The following is a 20,789-nucleotide window of genomic DNA, read 5'->3' as shown; positions in this document are numbered from 1 at the left end:
AGGAAATCGGAGGGTGGAGGAAGGATATGAGCCGATGTCTGCAGGGGTGGAATTTAAGATGAGATGGTGGTAAGTATGAACACAAAGAAGAGATAAAAGGGGGGTAAGGGGTTGCCTTTGCTTGGGGCTTTGCGGGTTTGAGGGTGGCTGGGGAGGGACGGATGGGTAACGTTGCCCAAAAGTGGGGGGAGGGAGGGGTAGCATACGAACCAGGAGAGGATCAGGTGTTGGTGGAGAGTAAAATGCCGAGAAAATCATATCAAAATATAATAAAGAGGGTTACCTGTTTAGAATGCTCGGAGGGGAGGGTCTGATGCAGGACGGGCTCCTGGGGAATGTCTAAATGCTCATTCTGCCAGAGTGGGTGACACCATGGGGTAGAAACCCAAGTAGTGAGAGTGGGGGTGGACCCACATCCTGGGGAGGACTAATGCCATCCAATAGAGGGAACTGTATCCCTCGAGAGAAAGGGTGGCTCCCAGGGCATTGGGGCAGTTGAGCAAGTTAGGCCCTGAACACTATTCCATCTATCTCTGGAAGTGGCTCCTCAGGAAACGGAGGTTGGCTATCACTGAGGGCACCAAGGTGGAAGGGAAAATGGACGTTAAATGTGTGGAACCAAAGTAAATGGGGGGTAAGAGAGGAGTTTCTTGAGAGTACACAAAGATGGATATAAAACATGTAATATTACACCATAACATATAGGAGATGACAGACTGATAATGTAAACCATAATGTAAAACATAGGATAACTAAAAATGTAAAGAACTGTGTATCCTAAAGTATGCACCATAATGTAAGCACAGATGTCACCTTGTTAGAAAGCTAATGTCTCAGACTCTGTACATCACTTTAAGTAAATATGATATGAATAGGGCGTAAGAGTATCACTGTGGAAGGGAAAAGGTTTTCTGGTGGATGTGTGGGAGTGCTGTATATTATATATATACACTGCTGTGGTCTAGGACTCCTGTGAAGAAAAGCTGAATAATTAGGGGGGGGGGGGGGAAAGAAAAAAATAGGATGTGGAATTTTTTCAAGTCAACATTCTTTATCTAAGTTCTTTATCTAACTTTATCCAAGTTCATTATCTATCCTTTAAACTCATCGCTATATGCCATTCCCTAGTAAGGGACCATGACATTATATTGGGCTTCAAATTTCGGGGAGTTCTGGATCACAGAGTGTTTCAACAATGGCAATGGAGGGATACTGGTATGGGATACCAATGACAGGTGATATATGACTGACAGGGAGCTGTACAGAACATATGTCCAGGGTGCATGGTAATGTTTGGATATACTCATAGTGGCAACAATTAAAAACCACAGTAGGGGGGGTACTGGGTTCCTGGCCAGTGGTGCTCTGTCGTGGCCCCTAGGGGAGCAGCGACAGTCTCCCAGGTACAGTGGTGGGGACCGGGAGGGAGTGAGGGTTCAACAGTGAGCCCCAGATGCTAGTGACTATGCTTGTGAGCTGATAAACCCAAAATAAGAACAAGGCCTAGAGCAACTTTGTGCCTGGGAATTTCCTTCTGTCAGCCTTCATGTTACTCAAATGTGGCCAGTCTCGAAGCCAAACTCAGCATGTAAATGCAATGCCTTCCCCCCAGCGTGGGACATGACACCCGGGGATGAGCTTCCCTGGCAACGAGGGACCACTATCAACTACCAACTGATGATGCAACTGGAAAATGACCTTATACGGAAGGTTCAATGCGGATCAGCAGAATATCCATGTCTACATAAAATACCATGACTTTAAAATGCTGTTTGACCTAAAGTAAGGGGGAAATGGAAAGGAGAAATGAGTTTATATGGCTACGAGTTTCTAAAAAAGAGTCTGGAGGCTGGCAGAAGGTTTGCCCTCATGCACAACTGAGCAGAGTCAGAGAGACAGATAAAGCAGATACAACCCCCAGATATTGGTTCCTTTGAGGGCTAAAGAGACCCATGGGAGTTATGGTCATGGCCGATGGGGTTAACTACCAGGGCAGATGGCCCCTCTTTGGAAATGGTGTTTATGTGTGATGAATCTGGACTCAGATGGGATCTCCCTTCATAAGACTTTCATGCTAATGTGCTGGAGGTGCAGTTAATGTTGGGGTTTAAGATATATTTAGGGGATTTGAATCTCTGGACTGACAATGTGATAGCCAGATCCTGAGCCTCAACAGACTCCAGCACCTACAATCTGATTTATTGGACTTACCACACTCAGCTAAGATGGAGTTGAAGAAGGACAACCACCACACCATGGAGCCTAGAGTGATTACAACTGAAAATGGGAGGATTGCATCCAGCATCCAGGTGGAATCTGACCCTCCTCTTGACATAGAGGTGCAATGGACACAACCAATCCAATGTCCACATAGAAGAGGTGGCATTGGATTGGGAAAAGTGGACATAATGGACAAAGGGTATGGGGAAAGGCAGGAAGAGATGAGAGGTGGAGGCGTCTTTGGGACATGGAGCTGCCCTGGATGGTGCTTCAGAGGTAATCACCGGACATTGTAAATCCTCACAGGGCCCACTTGATGGAATAGAGGAGAGTATGGGCCATGATGTGAACCAATGTATATGAGGTGCAGAGGTGCCCAAAGATGTACTTACCAAATCCAATGGATGTGTCATGATGATGGGAACGAGTGTTATTGGGGGGGGGGAGAGGGGGGGTGGGGGGGTGGGGTTGAATGGGACCTCACATATATATTTTTAATGTAATATTATTACAAAGTCAATAAAAAAAAATTAAAAAAAAAAAAAAAAGAAACACAGATTCCCGTGCTGCTGATAAGGATAGAAGAGGTCACAGAAGAACACACAGTGAATGGACACAGAGAGCAGACAACTGCGGGGGGGAAGAGGGGGAAGGCGAGAGAAATAAAAATTTTTGAAAAATTGATATGCGACTTCACAATTTGTAGTGAAATACTCACCACATTCCCTCTAAGACTGGGAAATGTCAAGGATGTCTTATCTTACCTCTTCTATTCTACTTTGTATTAGAAGACCTAGCCAGTGTAATAAGCCTGGAAAAAAAAATAAAAGCCATAATATTAAATAAGGAAAAGTAAAAGTATCTCAATTAACAAGGAGCATCTTTGTCTATATAGAGAGTCCATACAAAGCTAGAATAAAACTAGAATCGATAAATGAATTTAGAAAGTGCGGTCATCCCTCGGGCTGAAGTGTGGCCCGGCGGGGGAGCGGCCGCGGCAGGCCAAGCCGCTGCCCCCATAATAGGGTGGCTGGTCGGACTCACCGCCACCCCTGAAGGAAGCTCGGCATGGGCGCAGAGAGCCCTCGGGTCTCCCCTTCTCGGCAGCCATGCTTCCGCAGCCACCCCTCCTCCCGGATGGCGCCACATGATGCCTGTGGGGCGGCACCCTTCTTCTTCTTTCTCCCTGCGCAGGCGCAGGGCGGAAAATTCCAGTCTGCCCTTTTCCCTTCCCCCGACAACAGCAACAGCCAGGCGTGGGCGGGAAACTCAAGTCTGCCCTCCACCCCAGCAACAGCAGCCACCAATCCCTAAACCCTGCCCCTTCCCCCAGCAACAGTGACAGCCAATCCCTAACCACCACCCCTCCCCCGTCCAGTACCACCCACTGACCTTTCGCCGGCAACCAATCAGAACAGGGCGTGGCTTCGACCAATCAGCCTTCCCCAGCCCCTATAAAACTGTTGCCTCTCCCTCAATAAAGTGGACTTGCGTGTTTACCTTGTCTCCGCGGTAGTAGTTCTGCCATGCGCCCTCCAGTCCTGAGAGCCCCTGACAAGGGCCTGGCCTCCCTTGGCCCCAGTTTGTCGCCTGCTTCTCCGGGCGACCCCTTCGTCGCCGGCTTCGCTGGGCGACCCCGTCAGCCGAACCGCGCAACCCCTTGTGAGACCGATCCGTCGTCTGCTGCCGGACCGACCCCTCGTCCCAAGTGGGACCGACCTCTCATCCCAAGTGGGACCGACCCCTCGTCCAGAGCTGGACTGACCCCTCGTCTGCAGCCAGACCCCACCTCTACCGACTGAGCAAGCCGCCGCAAGAAAGGTCATAGGATATAAGGTTGGCAAAACCAAAAATTATTACCATATATTAGCAACAAACAATTTAAAAATGAAATGATAAAATAATAAATTTCCAACAGCATAAAACATGAATTATTTAAGATTTAATTTTACAAAATATTTGTAAGGCAAGTTCACTGGAAATTACAAACTATTGCTGGGAATTAAAAGATAAATGAGGGAAACGGACTTTGGCCCAGTGGTTAGGGCATCTATCTACCAAATGGGAGGCCCACGGTTCAAACCCCGGGCCTCCTTGACCCGTGTGGAGCTGGCCCATGCGCAGTGCTGATGCGCGCAAGGAGTGCCGTGCCACACAGTGGTGTCCCCCGCGAAGGGGAGCCCCATGCGCAAGGAGTGCACGCGTAAGGAGAGCAGCCCAGCGAGAAAGAAAGTGCAGCCTACTGAGGAATGGCGCCGCCCACACTTCCCATGCCACTGATGACAACAGAAGCGGACAAAGAAACAAGAAGCAGCAAAAAGACACAGAAAACAGACAACCGGGGGAGGGGAGGGGAATTAAATAAATAAAAATAAATCTTAAAAAAAAAAAAGATAAACGAATAAATGGAGAGTTAGAGCTTGTCTGGGAAAGGAGACTTAATATTTTAAAATTTCCAATTATTCCTAAATTGATTTATATAATTATTGCAATCCAAAGCATAATGTCAGTAAGCTTTTTGTAAAAATAATGACTGGTTTATTCTAATATTTATATGAAAATTAAAATGACTTAGAATGGCCAAAATAATATTAAAAAGTAGAATAATTATGGAAGACTTAACTATCTGTCCTCAAGACTTATTGTAAGCCACTATGAAGAAGGTGTGACATTGCATGATGATACATAAATTGGCCAATGGAGTAGAGTAGAACGTCCACAACTAGACTCATACTCATAATGTCTATTTTCCACAAATGTGTCAAAGCAGTTAAATGAAGAAGAAAAAGTCTTTAAATAAATGATGTTGCAAAAACTGGATATCCATATGGAAATACATAAAACTCATCTATTACATTATACTGTGCATAAAATATTCAGAAGAGGGTTATATAAATAGATGCACAATGAATCTACAAGAAAATTCATGAGAATATCTTCATGAACTTGGGATATTTAAAATATTCTATTGGAAAGTATTGAACATTAAAGGCAAAATTGATTATGTGAACTTCATCAAAATTTAAATCTTCTGCTCCCCCAAATACACCACTAATATAATGAATGTGAAAGACTCTGTCTGGGAAAATATTAGAAAAACAGCTAACAAAAAACCTCTATCCAGACCATATAAATAATTCCTACAATGCTTTAGTAAAAAGACAACAGCACAATACTATTGGGCAAAGGATTTAATAAACATCTCAGGAAGGAAGACATATAAATGGACTATAATTAAGTGAAACAACACATGACACTATTAGTCATCATGGAAATGCAAACTAAAATCACAAAGATATACCACTATTATAAAGACTAGCAGCACCAAATATTGTGGAGTTTGTGAAAAATTGGAAATTATACATTATGGTAGGAATTTATAATAATAGAACCACGTTGGAAATCAATCTTGCAGCTTTTCCTAAAGTTAAATATATATCTATTGTATGACCCAGCATATCCAGTCCTATTTATTTACTCCAGAGAAATGAAAATATATGCCCACATGAACACTTGTACATGAATGTTTGTAGCAGTTTTGCCAAACCTAGTAACAACCCAAATGTATATTTAACAAGAAAATGACAACAAATTATATCTGCACAATATATTCAACTCAAAAATAAAAATAATAAACAATTGATATTTTCAATAATATTGATTAATCTAATACCATCATGCTACGCGAAAAAATTAAAACACAAAATAGTAGATACTGAATGATTACATGTATAGATGTTCTAGAAAGGCAAACCAATCTATGGTTAAAGAATCAGAATAGCTATTGTCTTTGTTGGGTGGCAGTTGCTTGTGAGGGGCACAAGGAAACTTTCCTGGGTATTGGAAATATTCTATATCTTGACAGGTATGTCAGTTACATGGGTATATGTACTTGGAAAATGTACATTTCAAATGTGCATTTTTCTGTAAGCAAATAGTGAAATCTAGTTGATAGGTTGGTATGTTTGCTTTTCAAGATGGAATGGGTAAGAAATTCTCACATTCCTTTAGGTATTCTAGGCTTGGCCAAATGAAAAAATATATATATTGAGGTTAATAAAAGTCAGATTTCTTTCCTTTCAGGGAAAACAGTTATAAATAGGAATATGGGAAGACTGCAATGAACTTTTGGCATTGGATTTGGTTTGGAGGTATCAGTATGAGTTCACGGTCTGAACTCTGTCAGCTGAGATAGCCTAGAAGCAATGAGGACAACTACCATCCAGATTTTGGCTTCTATAACAAATCAGGTCTTTTTGGAGAGATGAAAGATGGACCTCTGAAAGTAGAAGATGTGCTCTTAGAACTCAAAAATAGTATTCACAGAATGATGGGAACATTTCACAGGAACAACTTTTAAGCTTGGCCAATTTGAGCATCAAAATAAGTAATGATTTTAAAGGATTGCAAACACTAAATAAAAAAGATTTAATGACCTTATGCCCATATAAATAAATAGATAAATAAATGAAGGTGAAAGGAAACCCCTTCCTTACAGTTAAATGTCAACTAAAAGAGAGTAACAGAGCATATAGATATCACGAATATCCTTATGTGGTTCATTGAGAAGGGTAGACTTGTACTTCTGCGTCACCCCTGCTAAAAGTTTATAACCTGACTCTAATGAGGAAACATTCACAAACCCAAATACAGGTGCATTGTTACAAAATAACTAGCCTGTACACTTTGAAATGTCAAACTCAAGAAAGGGAAAGAAAGACTGAGGAACTATTCCAGAATAAAGAGAACTAAAGGGACCTGATGACTAAATGAAATGCCTCATTTTTAATTGGCTTATAGACTAGATAGAAATGACATTATTTAGAATCTTGGCAACATTTAAAATTGTATGGGTCGATAATAATAATTGTTAAATATTAATGATCCTGATTTTGATAATTCTACTACAGTTATGGTGATTATATAAGAGAATACCCTTATTCTTAGGGAAAAGACACCTAGATGTTTAGGAGTAAAGAAGCATATGTGCAAAATTATTCTCACATGGTTTAGTGAGGATGGAAGAAAGAGAGAGAGAGAGAGAGAGGGACGGAGGGAGGGAGAGCAAATGATGGGATAAATGTTAAGCAGTTAGAGAACTGGGGTAAAGCAATGTGGCAGTTTGAGATTATTTTATGATTCTCAAAAAGAGAAAGATTGTGTTTGTAAACTTATCTATTCCTTTGGATATGATACATTTTGATTGCATTAAATTCAGCTGAGACGTCTTTGATTAGATTATCTGTTAAGATTAGAGCTTTCAGATTTATCTATGTCAGAGGGTGTGACTCAGGTTGAGTCCTACCCTTCCTGGGTCTGATATAAATGAACATTCACTCAAGAAGACACACAGAGGAGAAAGCACTGTAATTTTTTATTGTGCCATGTGATAGAAAGAAGACAAAAATAACTAAAGCCCTGGAGAGAGATGGGCCATTTGCCTGATCACTTATAGCTGAACTTGGGAAGAGAGCAGAGACTGATATAGGAAGCTCCCAGAGACAAGCCCTATGCCAGCCTGCAACTGACATCAGGAAGAAGCTTGGCCCATAGAGCCTCAAGAGGAAGAGGAAGCCCAGAGGGGAAGGCTGAAACCAGCAGAGATCCCTGCCATCTTGCTTCAACATGCGGCAGCTGACTCATGTGAGAAAGTACCTCTTATGGTGCCTTGACTTGGACTTTCCACAGCCTTGGAACTGTAAGCTTTTATTCCAAATAAATATCCTTTATAAAAACCAACAGATTTCTGGTACTTTGCATCAGCACCCCTTTGGTGGACTAATACAAACATAAACAGGATTTTCTTTTGCTGTTCTTGCAACTTTTCCATAAATTTGAAATTATATCGAAATAAAGAGTTACTTAAAGATACATGTGGCGCTATGAGAGTATATAATAGGCTTAACTTAGTTTTCCATAATTAATTATTCATGATATGGCCCCTGTGGTAGTTTGAGGATTTTATGGACCCCAGAAAAGACCAAGCCCTTAGAGCTAATCCATCCCCATGGATGTATACCTAGTGTAGGTGGGACCTTTTTTTGATTAGATTACTTCAGTAAGGCACAACCCAGGGTGAGTCTTAATCCTCTTCTAAACAGGATTAATATGGAGAACTACATAGAGAGAAAAGACTCCAGAGCTCAGAGAGAAAACTGAGAAAGTTCCAGAGCAAAAAGATGAAATCAAAGGAACCCAGGAGAGAGAAAGCCACAGGAACAGAGAGAAAGCCAGAGGATGCCAGAAGTTGAAAGCAAGAAAACCCAGAGGAGAAGGGAGGCACAGCAAATTCCACCCTTGTGGCATGCCCTGTGGCAGGAGTCCAGGATCACCAGCAGCCAGTCTTTGGGGAGAAAAGCATTGCCTGATGAAGACTTTATTTGGACATTTTCACAGCCTCAGAACTGTAAACTTATATGTTAATAAATCCCCATTGTAAAAGCCAGCCGATTTGTGGTATATTGCCTTGGTAGCCTTTAGCAAACTAAAACAGCCCCTTTGGTCCAGCCATAAGTCCAGATGTTCAGAGCCCTCATGTTCTGCTTCGAAAACATTCCTGAATTATTCTCACATTCAGAATATTGCTAACTCTTGACGTACAAATGCACAATAAATATATAGATAGCTAACAAATGGAAATGACTCAATAAAAGTAGAACAACACCATTTCTTTGGAAGGTAAGTAAATTTTTACCAGAGAAATCCCACTTAGGCACATCATAAGCAATATTAACAGAAGGAATATGATAGAATTAAGATTTCACCATCGTGATGGTTTTTTGACTTACCATCTAGATCTGACAGGGGCTATTTTCATCACAGCTCACAGTGTGGTTGAAGGCTAAACTCCACCCATAGATGTATAATAGGTGTGGCAGTTTGATATTGTTTATGAATTCCAAAAAGAGATATTGATTATGTTTGTAAACTGGTCTGTTCCCCTGGGCATGATACCCCTTTGATTGTATTAAATTCAACGGTTTCACTTTTACTTTATTAAATCAAGTTTAGGGCTTTGATTCAACCACATCATTATGGCATGCAGGGTTGAGTTCCCATCCCTTTGGTGGGCTATATAAACAGACACTCAGTCAAGAACATGGGAGTAGATACATGGAGAAAAATACAGAGGAAGAGAGACAGCTCCATAGACATGCCAGAAGCCTTGGAAAAAGAGATGAGCGTGATAGTCCATAGCTGACATTGTGTAGAGATCAGAGCAGCTGATCCCAGAAAGAAATGAGCCTTCTAGCCTACAGCTGAGATCAGAAGAAGCTGGGTCATGGAGCCTTAAGAGGAAGAGGAAGGCTGAACCCTCGCAGACATTGCCCATCATCTTGCTTCAACATGTGGCAACAGAGTTTAGTGAGGAAGTAACTTTGAGTTGGACTCTTCAGGGTCTTATAACTGTAAGCTTTTACCCCAAATAAATACCTTTTATAAAAGCCAACAGATTTCTGGTACTTTACATCAGCACCCCTTTTGGCTGATTAATACAGTGTGCAATCCCAATCTTGAGTAAGCCACAGAATCCTGAGAGTTGAAAACCTAATCTTCAGGTTACTGATGAGTGGTTTCTGATTCAGAACTTGCTATTCACTAACTTCTTCCTGGGATTTTATTGGCATAGTTTAAATAATATTCCAGATGCTGTGGGAGATAAAAAGAAACATGAAAAGATCTATGCTTCCCTCGAATCTTGCAATCTAGTGAGAGTAACAGAGACATAGATAAATAACTGAAATACCAAGACAACCCCAGATCATACAAATTGGAATTTCTGTTATGTGACTAACATTAGAAATTGTACAGGAGACTGCTTTACCGATCTTTCCTAGAAGGAAATCTTAAGCTGGCTGTGAACCTGACCACAGACACCTTTATAAGGGACTTTAAGAACTACTCAGAGTTGTACCCCTGAAGAATTCTACTCCATTTCTCTAAAATATTTACCATTTCAAGGAAGGAGACATTTGTAATGTCTGAGGTAATCTGGAAAGGGAAGCAGAGTGGGTAGTTGGAGAAATATTGTTGACACCTGAGAAGACACTAAAGCTTATCTCCTGGCTTGCTTTGAAATGTACATTAATGTTGTAATAGTTCAAATAATTTTTTTATATGTCAAATCTTTGTTAGGAATGTCAGCAGAAGAGTGAAGGCAAATTTTTCAGGAACCAATACTCACCCAAACTATAAGCAAATAGAGCAGTAGTCAAGAATATATGTTCTATGAAACATTCTAGTAAAACATTTTAAATAGTGAAGTGCTGAAATAATTGATTACATTAAAATCTTAAAAATGCAAATCAAGAAATAACACATTCAGTTTTTGTCTTCAGCTTTAAATCAAACCTAAATAACTCTGCCAGGGACTTTAATAAATTATCCTACTTATTCATCAAAGCAACTCTGTGAAGATGCATTAATACCTCCACTATACGGATGAAGAAACTGATGCACAGTGAATAAACAACTTATCAATATCCCATAACATATAAAATTTACATATATATATATAAGATTTTTATTCTTATGAATTTGTCCCTTTAGTTAATGAGATGAAATTTCCTTTTAGGTTTCTCAATGGGGGAGGTTTTCCTCACTTTTACCCAAAAATTATTTTAAAATAGGGTAAAGCACATAGAAAGTACCTATCTCTTATTGGTCCATGTTAATTTATTCTGTAATTATGCCATTTTATTTACTTAATAAATATCTTCTGACTTCTTTTTCATCTCTTTAGAAATATACTCAGAACTCCCATACCTTGAAAAATTACTTTTCTTTAAGCTCCTGAAATGATAAATTATATTCTGGATCATTCACATAATTTGCATGGTTTCAAGTCACTGTCACTGATTATCAAGGAATCATAAAGAATGGGAGAATCATTGGGAAAATTATAAAAGGAAAATCAAGTTGTAGTTTTCATAAAGGTTTAGAAGCGAATGTATTTCCAAGACTATAGCTTACTGAATTTGAAAATAATACTAAATAGACATTGAATGGATTGTTAGAGACGTCTTATGAGCATTGGAAAGGGATGTAGTGAGCACAAGTGGACACACAACAAATCGCAGCAGAACAAAGAACTCATTTCTTTTGTTAGAAAGATTATGGCACAGGTGGACTAAGAGATGGCTGCAGACCAGAGTGGTGTCTAATCCATTATTAGCACCCCAATACTGTACTCCATCCATTCCATGTACTGCTTCCCAATTAAATGTCCAGTTTTAAATGGTAAGAATTTGCATCATTTTAATCTTAATCACAAATCAGGAAAGAAACACAGAATTAAAACTATACCTCAAATGAGAACTGCTTTATTACTCAATTTGTCTGCAAACGCCTAGGAGTTCATTAGTTGCAGCAAACTTTTTACTGTTCTTTGCTCTTAATAGGTTAATATTGGTCAGCATTATTTTAGCAAGTTTCTAAGAAAGACATTTGAAGATAATTTAGGGATTTATTGACTCCTGAACTATGATAAGTTTTGTCAGGGAAACTGCATCCCTGAGATCTGTGATTATTTTTCAAACTGCCAGAGCATTTCTAAATCAAGCCCTAGTTTTGCATTAGCATGTGAAAATGGGAAGGATGTCATTATTCTCCCCATATCCAAATTGTTTCCATTGTAGTCTGTGTTGCAATTCTACTTGAGAAAGGATTTGAAACATTCATGAATGTCTTTAAAACTTGTAAGCAACTCATTATTTCCATATTGTGGAGAATGGAAAAGGAAACATCCTAAATCTGTAACTCTCTTTTAGGATCTTGCCAGCTTTGCCCCAAGACATTATAGTTTCCTGACAAATCCCTATGAAAGCAATTTCTATTACTGCAACGTTAAATTATTCTACTGACAATGAACCTCATTTACAATGCCAGCATTGAATTTGGGGGCCAGAATCAGCATATACTTATAACAGACTATTCCACCCATTTTTCATATTAAATCTAACTTTTACCTCTGGCTATAAAAAATGTAATACTGGGAAAATATTAAAACAAAGAAAATACCTACCTAAAGATGAAAAGTGACATGATTGTATGTTTTCCAGTGCTTTTTTTCCCCTCATGAATGCATTACATGCCTACATTTTCCCTACAAATTAGGATTATACTTTGTAAAGTTTTTTACTTAAGAGTACACCACTAACATTTCCCCATGATATTGTTCTTCTAAAATATGATTTTTTATAGTACTTAGTTGCTGTATGCTTAAGGTCATAACTTAAAATCATGATCTAGCTGAAACTGCACAATGGTTTATTTTGATGTTTTAACTTATATTCTATGCTTAAATCTTTTGAGAAGATTTGTGGTTTTAGTTATTTGAAACTAAACCATTTTATTTCCCCCAAATTTTCCAATCTATTTGGTCCAAACTTATCTATAATTTTTCCTGTCATCAACATGATTCATCAATATGTGAGATTTACATTTAATATAATTATCTACTGTTATTTCATAGGTAGCAAGGAAGGAGTTTCTCATAAATCATTACCCATATTATTCATGAATATTCTTAAATACAAACAACATGATTAGAAAAATCACAAGTGTATGAATGAGACTTGGTTTTAAAATATTCAGTAAAAATTTGAAATACATTTATCTTGTTCAGTTCTGAAAAATTTGTTTAAAAGCATGGTATATTTTTATTCTCAAAATTGAAACATAATATTTGACTTGTCAAACACTTTAATGAACATATGAAGTATTTTTTAAATTACAAAAATACAAAATAATATTCAAGGTACTAAATTTCTTAAATATTTGTACTTCTTTCCATAATCATTAGTATTATCACTAACTACTAAGTTTCACAATTACACAGATCTGTTAGATACACTTTGTGCAAACTTTGTGACAATCCGTATGTGTGCAAATGAACAATTCATATGAATGTTTTTCTTTAACCATCAACAAAAAGTAGAGGCTTGCAGAGACCAACAAACCAAAAAATGTCAGTATCTATATCAACAATCCATTTATGACACTCTCTGGCACGGCCTTGAACCTTCAGAGATTTTCCATATCACTTCCACCACCCACTTCACCTGGAATTACTTCAGTGTTCTTAAAGTCCATTATCCTGCTTCCGGACATCAACCACCTATCCTTTTATATCCCTCAGTACACTATTTCTACTTCATATGTTTAACATCACAGATATCTCCAGTCTGTTTTCCTATTTGCTCTCACTTTTCTCTTTGCCCCTTTTACTCTTCTACAACCAATCTGGACTTCCTAATGACTCATTTGAATTGTTTGCTCTCTAACCATCATGTACATTTTGATATTTTCATATCATAGAACCAGCAAAACTTCAAACCTGATCAATATTACCAAACATATTCTTTGTCCTTAGATGTGGGAGGGTTCAAAACTACTGAAGACACAACCTGGCATGCCAGCACTATACCAATACATCTTTTTTCCTATTTTATCTGGGCCATGAGCAATGGCAATTATTTGACTTGCTATTATTTATCAAACTCTTTCATTTCCCTCTCACTTCCTGCCCTTGACACTTTCAGCAGATATATTTTATTTTACTTACAAAGAAAATAGAGGCTAACACATTTACCTATGCCTTTGACTCAATTCCTTATCCATCGCTGTTGTCTCTTGGCTCTAGGTCTATCACTTAGCATGAGGGTAAAGAATGGAAGGCTGATGGTTTATATATGCAGAATTCATTAAAAGGGTTTTTTTAAAATAAATCTTTGGAAATGAATGGAAAAGATGAGAGCATATCATGTTTGTGACTAACAGAGCTATTATATTGGTATTGTAGTGAGTGAAAGGGAAAGCCTAAGGACATTTTTATAATTAGAAGGAAAGCCAAAAAATGTCACATGGTACTGTATAGCAGTGAAACCTCATATAAAATATGAATATGAGTCATATTGCATATATGAGACTTGAGCTTTACAAAATATAAATACACTAGAGAGAAAGAAACAGAACAGCAGATATGTAGGCAAGGGAAGCATAGAGAGATTGAGACGTGGTAAGATTTGTTTTTTGTTTCTTTGGTTTTTGTTTTTTATTATTATTATTTTTTATTACTGGAATAATGAAAATGCGCTATGAATAACTGAAGTGATGAATGCACAACTATGTGATTAAACTGAGTACCATTAACTGTACACTTTTGGTGGATTTATGGTTTATTAATATGTGTCAAAAATATCGATACATTATAAAAACCTTCAACAACAAAAATACAAGCAACTCAATTAAGGGCATAAGACTGGAACAGACATCTTCCCAAAGAATATATGCAAATGGCTAGAAAACACCTAAAAAGATACTCAACATCATTATCCATAAGGCAAATGCAAATCAAAACCACAATGAGATACCATTTCACAGCCATTAGCACGATTATTACTTTAAAAAGAAGGAAAATAAGAAGTGTTGAAGAGAAAGACAAAAAATATGTACAGTCATTCATTGCTGGTGGTAATGTAATATGGTGCAGCCACTGTGGAAGGCAATTTGGCAATTCCTCAGAAAGCTGAGTATAGAACTACTTTATGACCCAGAAATGTCTCTACTAGGTATATCCCAAAAGAACTGAAAGCAGGGACTCAACAGATATTTGCACACTGATGTTCCTAGCAGCATTATTCACAATTGCCAAAAAATGAAAGCAAATCAAGTGTCCATTCCCCAATGAATGGATAAATAAAAATGTCTATACCTACAATGGAATATTATTCAGATGTAGAAAGGAATGAAATCCTGATACTGCAACAACATGGAAGAACCTTAAAGACATGTTGAATGAAATAAACCGGACAGAAAAGGATGGATATTGTATATCTTATTGATTTGAAACAATTAGAATAAGCAAACTCATACAGTCAGAATCCAGAATATAGGATACCAAGGGATGAGGTGAGGATAGGGAATGGGAAATTCGGGCTTAAAGTGTACAGGGTTCCTATTTGAAATGAGGTAATTGAATTGGTAATGGATGGTGGTGATAGTAGCACAATATTGTGAATGCAATGAACAGCACTGAAAATATATATCTGAATATGATTAAAAGAGGAAATGTTAGATGGCATATATGGTAACAGAATAAAAAGTTTTAAAATAACATCCATCCTTGTAATTGTGAAGTTACCACTGTTATTTAAGCTTAAGCATATAGTCCATGAAGTGCCAATGAAATGATTTTAAAAGGGAAGCAATGTGGTAAGTTTAGCAATATAGGAAAAAAGACATTATGCCTATATTGTAGATAATGGAAAGTTAGGGACAAGAGGACCAGCTAAGAGGCTATTGTATTAAACTAGGTGAGAGAAGAGAACCTAAGCTAAAACATTGAGAGTAAGATTCAGATTAAAAATATATTTAGGAGAAAAAAGGTTAAAGCAATAATGATTGAAGGAAGATATGAGGTAAATCATCTTTTATGTTCCTCATCTTTCAGGAAATTTATCTTTACACTGTTTTATATTTTTCCCACTTCTACTTCACATCCTATACTCACCAATATATTCCCACTCTACCTATCAGACTTATGAATTATTCATTCAATTTAGAGATGATCAGCTCAATACTTCCATCTCCAAAAATAACTTCACTCCCCTTAATATTTTCATATCCAACTAACCAGCTATTTTGATCACCCTTTCAACAAGACTTAACATATAACATATATTAGACAATGCAGAGAACAAAAGGTTCATTTTATTTTACTTTCTAATTAATTAATTTTTTAAATTGTATGTTTTGAAGATACATAGATCACAAAAAAATGTTACATTAAAAAGTATGAGGTTCCCATATACCCCACACAAGACCCCCTCACTCCTCCCACATTGACAACCTCGCTCATCATTGTGGCACATTCATTGCATTTGGTGAAGACATTTTGGAACACTGCTGCACCGCATGGATGACAGATTACATTGTATTTTAGACTCTTCCCCAGTACATTCAGAGGGTTATGGCAGGATATATCATGCCCAGCGTCTGTCACTGCAACACCATTTAGGACAACTCCATGTCCCGAAAATGCCCCCACATCACATCTCTACTTCCCTCTCTGTACCCTCAGCAACTACTGTGGCCACTTTCTCCACATCAATGCTACAATTTCTTCCATTGCTAGTCGCAATAGTTCTATAGTAGAATACCAGTAAGTCCAATCTAATCCATATTTTATTCCTCCATCCTGTGGACCCTGGGATCATGATGTCCACTCCACCTCTAAATCGAGAGGGGGCTCAGATCCCACATGGCTGATGGATGTGATTCTCCTGCTTGCAGCTGTAGGCATTCTCGGTTTCCTGATGTGGTGATTGACCATCTTCACCTCCCTGTTAGCTGACTTGGGTAAGTCCCACGAACAGAAGAGTAGGAGTTGCAACTCTGCTGAGGCTCAGGGCCCAGCCGACAAATGTCCAGTCCAGAGATTCAAGTCTCCTGAGCATACACCACCCCCAGCACCTACCATAGGTTCAGTAAAAGTGACAGTAGAGGCATACATAGAAAGGTCACATCTGAGTCCAATTCCATAACCTTCAGGAACACAAACTCCGAAGTAGGGTAAGGTACTGAAATCCAGAGCCATCTGCCATAATCATAGAACCTGTATGTCTCCATGGCCCTCAGGCACAGCAGTACCAGGGATTGTATCTACTTTGGCGGACTCTGGGATCCAGCTGATGCATGCATAAGCTTGACCCCTCTGATGACCTCCCAACTCTTTTTTGAAGACTTTCAGCCATATAAACTCACTTGTCTTTACCATTTTCCCCTTTTATTCAAGGTCTTTCTCTAGTCGCATCACCAGTTAGTAATTGGTAGGAATCCCTCAGTGCCAGGGAGGCTGATCCCTGAGAGTTACATCATTCGCTGGGGGAAGGTAATGCATTTACATGCTGTGTTTGGCTTAGAGAATGGCCACATTTGAGCAACGTGGAGGCTCTCAGGAGGTAGCAGTTTGATATAGTTATGAATTCCAAAAATAGATATTGGATTATGTTTGTAATCTGATCTGTAGCTGGGCATGATCGAGTTATGATTAGGACATTGACTCCCTTCCTCTTCATTGGTGGTGACTCACAGATAAAAGGCATGGCAAAGAACAGAGTCAGGGCTTTCTGATGTTGCAGTTTTGATGTTGGCGTTTGATGCTGAAGACTTAAGCTGTAGTCCCAGGAAGTAAGGTCACAGAGGAAAGAGAATCTATCCCCAGGAAGAAAGGAACATTGAACCCAGAGAGAAGGAAGAAGCTGGGAAGAAGGAATCCAGGAAGCCTGAATCATCAGAGGTGTCAGGAGCTATGTTGCACTTCCAAGTGAAAATAGACTTTGGTGAGGGAAGTATCTATGCTTTATGGGGTGGTATCTGTAGACTCCTACCCCAAACAAATACACTTTATAAAAATAAACCAATTTCTGGTATTTTGCATCAGGATCCCTTTGGCTGACTAATACAGGCACCCTGCAGCTCTAGGCCTAGTTGAAATTTCAGTCCCAAAGGTTCATAGCATAGACATCTGTATCAAGGGCTCATTGTTGGACCATCCTTATTCACTGGTCTTTCTCCTTGCACTTGGGGGATTGTTGCTGTTCTGCTGGGCAATGTGAAAATGCTCCCCTGGCTAGGAACTCAGCATTCCCTCAGTTGTTGTTTGTAACTCTAAATACTATGAAAATACCCAATGAATAGCTGAACATTTTTATGCGGGGGCACATGATTGTGTATATGTACATATATATGCGCCCTGGAGAACTCCCACACAATCATGTTTAGATCACAGTAAAGTCACATATACAATATAGGGGACTTCCATATATCCCACATTAAGCCCTTTTCCCCCTTCCCCATGATCTTTTTACATGTTCATGTTTTATTTGCTATAGCTGATGTACAGATATTGAAATATAGCTACCAAATATGGTTCCATTTTGGTTTCCTTTATGGTTTATATATTAGACTGTACAATTTTCTAGGTTTTTAGTTACTTTATTGTTTACATTATGGTTTAGATTTTAACTTATAGACCTTTATACATTTTTGGTGAAATTTAACGTGCCCTATATCCATCATTGCATTATTTTGTGGAACAATTCAATTGCCCCACACTTACCCTGATTCCATCTATTCTATTCCTTTCACCCCCTCCACTCAGGGCCCACAGTAACAACCAAGCTTCACTGTTTTAAGGATGAGATTGACAGATACTTGCAACAGTGCTGAGGGCATTGTCTTACCCCATTGGGGCCACCAGTTCTCTTGAGAGACACAATTCCCTATGTTTGAGAACAAAAGGCCTCTCCAGGATGGGGGTACACCTTCCCACACATGGTATCGGTCTCTACCCAATGATGTAACACTCTATGACAAGATGAGCACTCACCCACTCCCTATAAGCCTGCCCCTGTGCCAGATGCCCCCCATTAAGCACCTTAAATGGGTAACCAACCCTTCCTTATGATATTTTCTAAAGAGTTTTCTCAACATTATAGTTTCAACAACATACCCAACAATCTCCCAGGTTCATCTTTTACCCCAACCTTATTCCCAATTCCTTGGGCCATCTAACCCATCCTCCCAACCCTAAGCCCCTCAAACTTGCAAAGCCACACCCAATAGTATCTCTATGCCCTTGTCTTATCACTTCCCTGTACAACTAATTACTTCCACTTTATCATAGATTTAGCCCATGTAGACATGAGCTCACAACCTTCCTCTCCATCCCCCCAATTTCCTGTAAGCCTATCATCCAACCTCTAGCTCTCTGAGATAGCTTGGTTTGCTTACATCATATCAGAGAGGTCATGTAGTATTTGTCCTTCAATGTCTGCTTTGCTTCACTCAGCAAAAGGTCCTCAAGATTCATCCATGTTATCCCATGTTAGTACTGTATTCCTTCTTGTACCTGAGTAGTATTCCATTGTATATATGTACCACATTTTGTTTATCCATTAATCTGTTGATGAGCATTTGGGTGATTTCAGCTTTTGGCAACAGGGAATAATGCTGCTATAAACATTGGTGTGCATATATTGGTTTGTGTCCTTGTTTTCAGTTCTTCTGGGTATATACTCAGCAGTGGAATTGCTGGGTCATATGGCAAACCTACAGCTAGTTTTTTGAGAAACTGCCAAACTGTCCTACAGAATGGTCGGAAACTTCTGCCTTCCCACCAGCAGTGGATGAGTGTTCCCATTCCTCCATATCCTATCAAACACTTGTAGTCTTCTGATTTTTTAATGGCCACCAGTCTAATGGGAGTAAGATGATATCTCTTTGTAGTTTTGATTTGCCTTTCCCTAATAGCTAGTGACCTCGAACATCTTTTCAAGTGCATTTTAGCCATTTGTATTTCTTCTTTGGAGAAGCATCTGTTCAAATCTCTTTCCGCATTTTTTAAATGGGTTGTCTTTTTATTTTTGAGATATAGGAGTTATTTTTATATGCAAGATATTAGCCCCCTATCAGATACATGGTTACCAAATATTTTCTCCCATTAGTTAAACTGTCTTCATTTTCTTAATGAATTCCTTTTAGGTGCAAAGGGCTTTAATTTTGAGGATGTCCCATTTATCTATTTTTCTTTCAATGCTTGTGCTTTGGGTGTGAATTTCATGAAGCCATTTCTTATTACAAGGTCCTTTAGTTGTATCCCTACATTGTCTTCTAAGGTCTTTATGGTCTTGGCTCTTATATTTAGGTCTTTGATCCAACTTGAGTTGATTTTTGTATAAAGTGTGAGTTGATAATCCTCTTTCATTCTTTTGCATATGAATATCCAGTTTTCCAAGCACCATTTGTTGAATAGGCCATTCTCTCCCAGTTGAGTGGGCTTAGTGGCCTTGTAGAATATCAGATGACTGTATATGTGAGGATCTATACCAGTACTCTCTATTCAGTTCTAATCATCAGTATGTCTATCCTTGAGCCAATACCATGCTGTTCTCACCACTGTAGCCTTGTAGGATGTTTTGAAGTCAGGTAGTGTGATTCCTCCAATTTCATTGTTTTTCAATATGTCTTTGGCTATTCAGGGCCTCTTTCCTTTCCAAATAAATTTCATAGTTAGTTTTTCTAGCTCATTAAACAATGCTGTTTTGCTTTTAATTGGGATTGTATTGAATCTGTAGATCCATTGGTGCAGGATATACACCTTGATGATATTTAGTCATCTTATCCATGAACAGGTTATATTCTTCCATTTATTGAAGTCTTTAATTTTCTTGAACAGTGTTATGTGTAGTTTTCTGTGTATAAATCTTCTACATCTTTAGTTCAATTTATTCTTAGGTATTTGATTTTTTAATTTACTATTGTAAATAATATTTATTTCTTGATTTCCTCCTCAGATTGCTCATTATTGGTATACAAAATGCTACTGATTTTTGTGCATTGCTCTTGTAACATGCAACTTTACTGAACTCATGAATATGTTCTAAAAGCTTTGCTGTACACTTCTCAGGGCTTTCTTTGTATAGGATCATGTCATCTGCAACTGTGAAATTTTTCCTTCTTCCTTTCCAATTTGGATGTGTTTTATGCCTGGTTCTTGCCTCAGT

This window comes from Dasypus novemcinctus, chromosome X (assembly GCF_030445035.2).
Source record: "Dasypus novemcinctus isolate mDasNov1 chromosome X, mDasNov1.1.hap2, whole genome shotgun sequence".
Classification (NCBI taxonomy): Eukaryota; Metazoa; Chordata; class Mammalia; order Cingulata; family Dasypodidae; genus Dasypus; species Dasypus novemcinctus.
Note: the sequence above shows the minus strand (reverse complement) of the source record.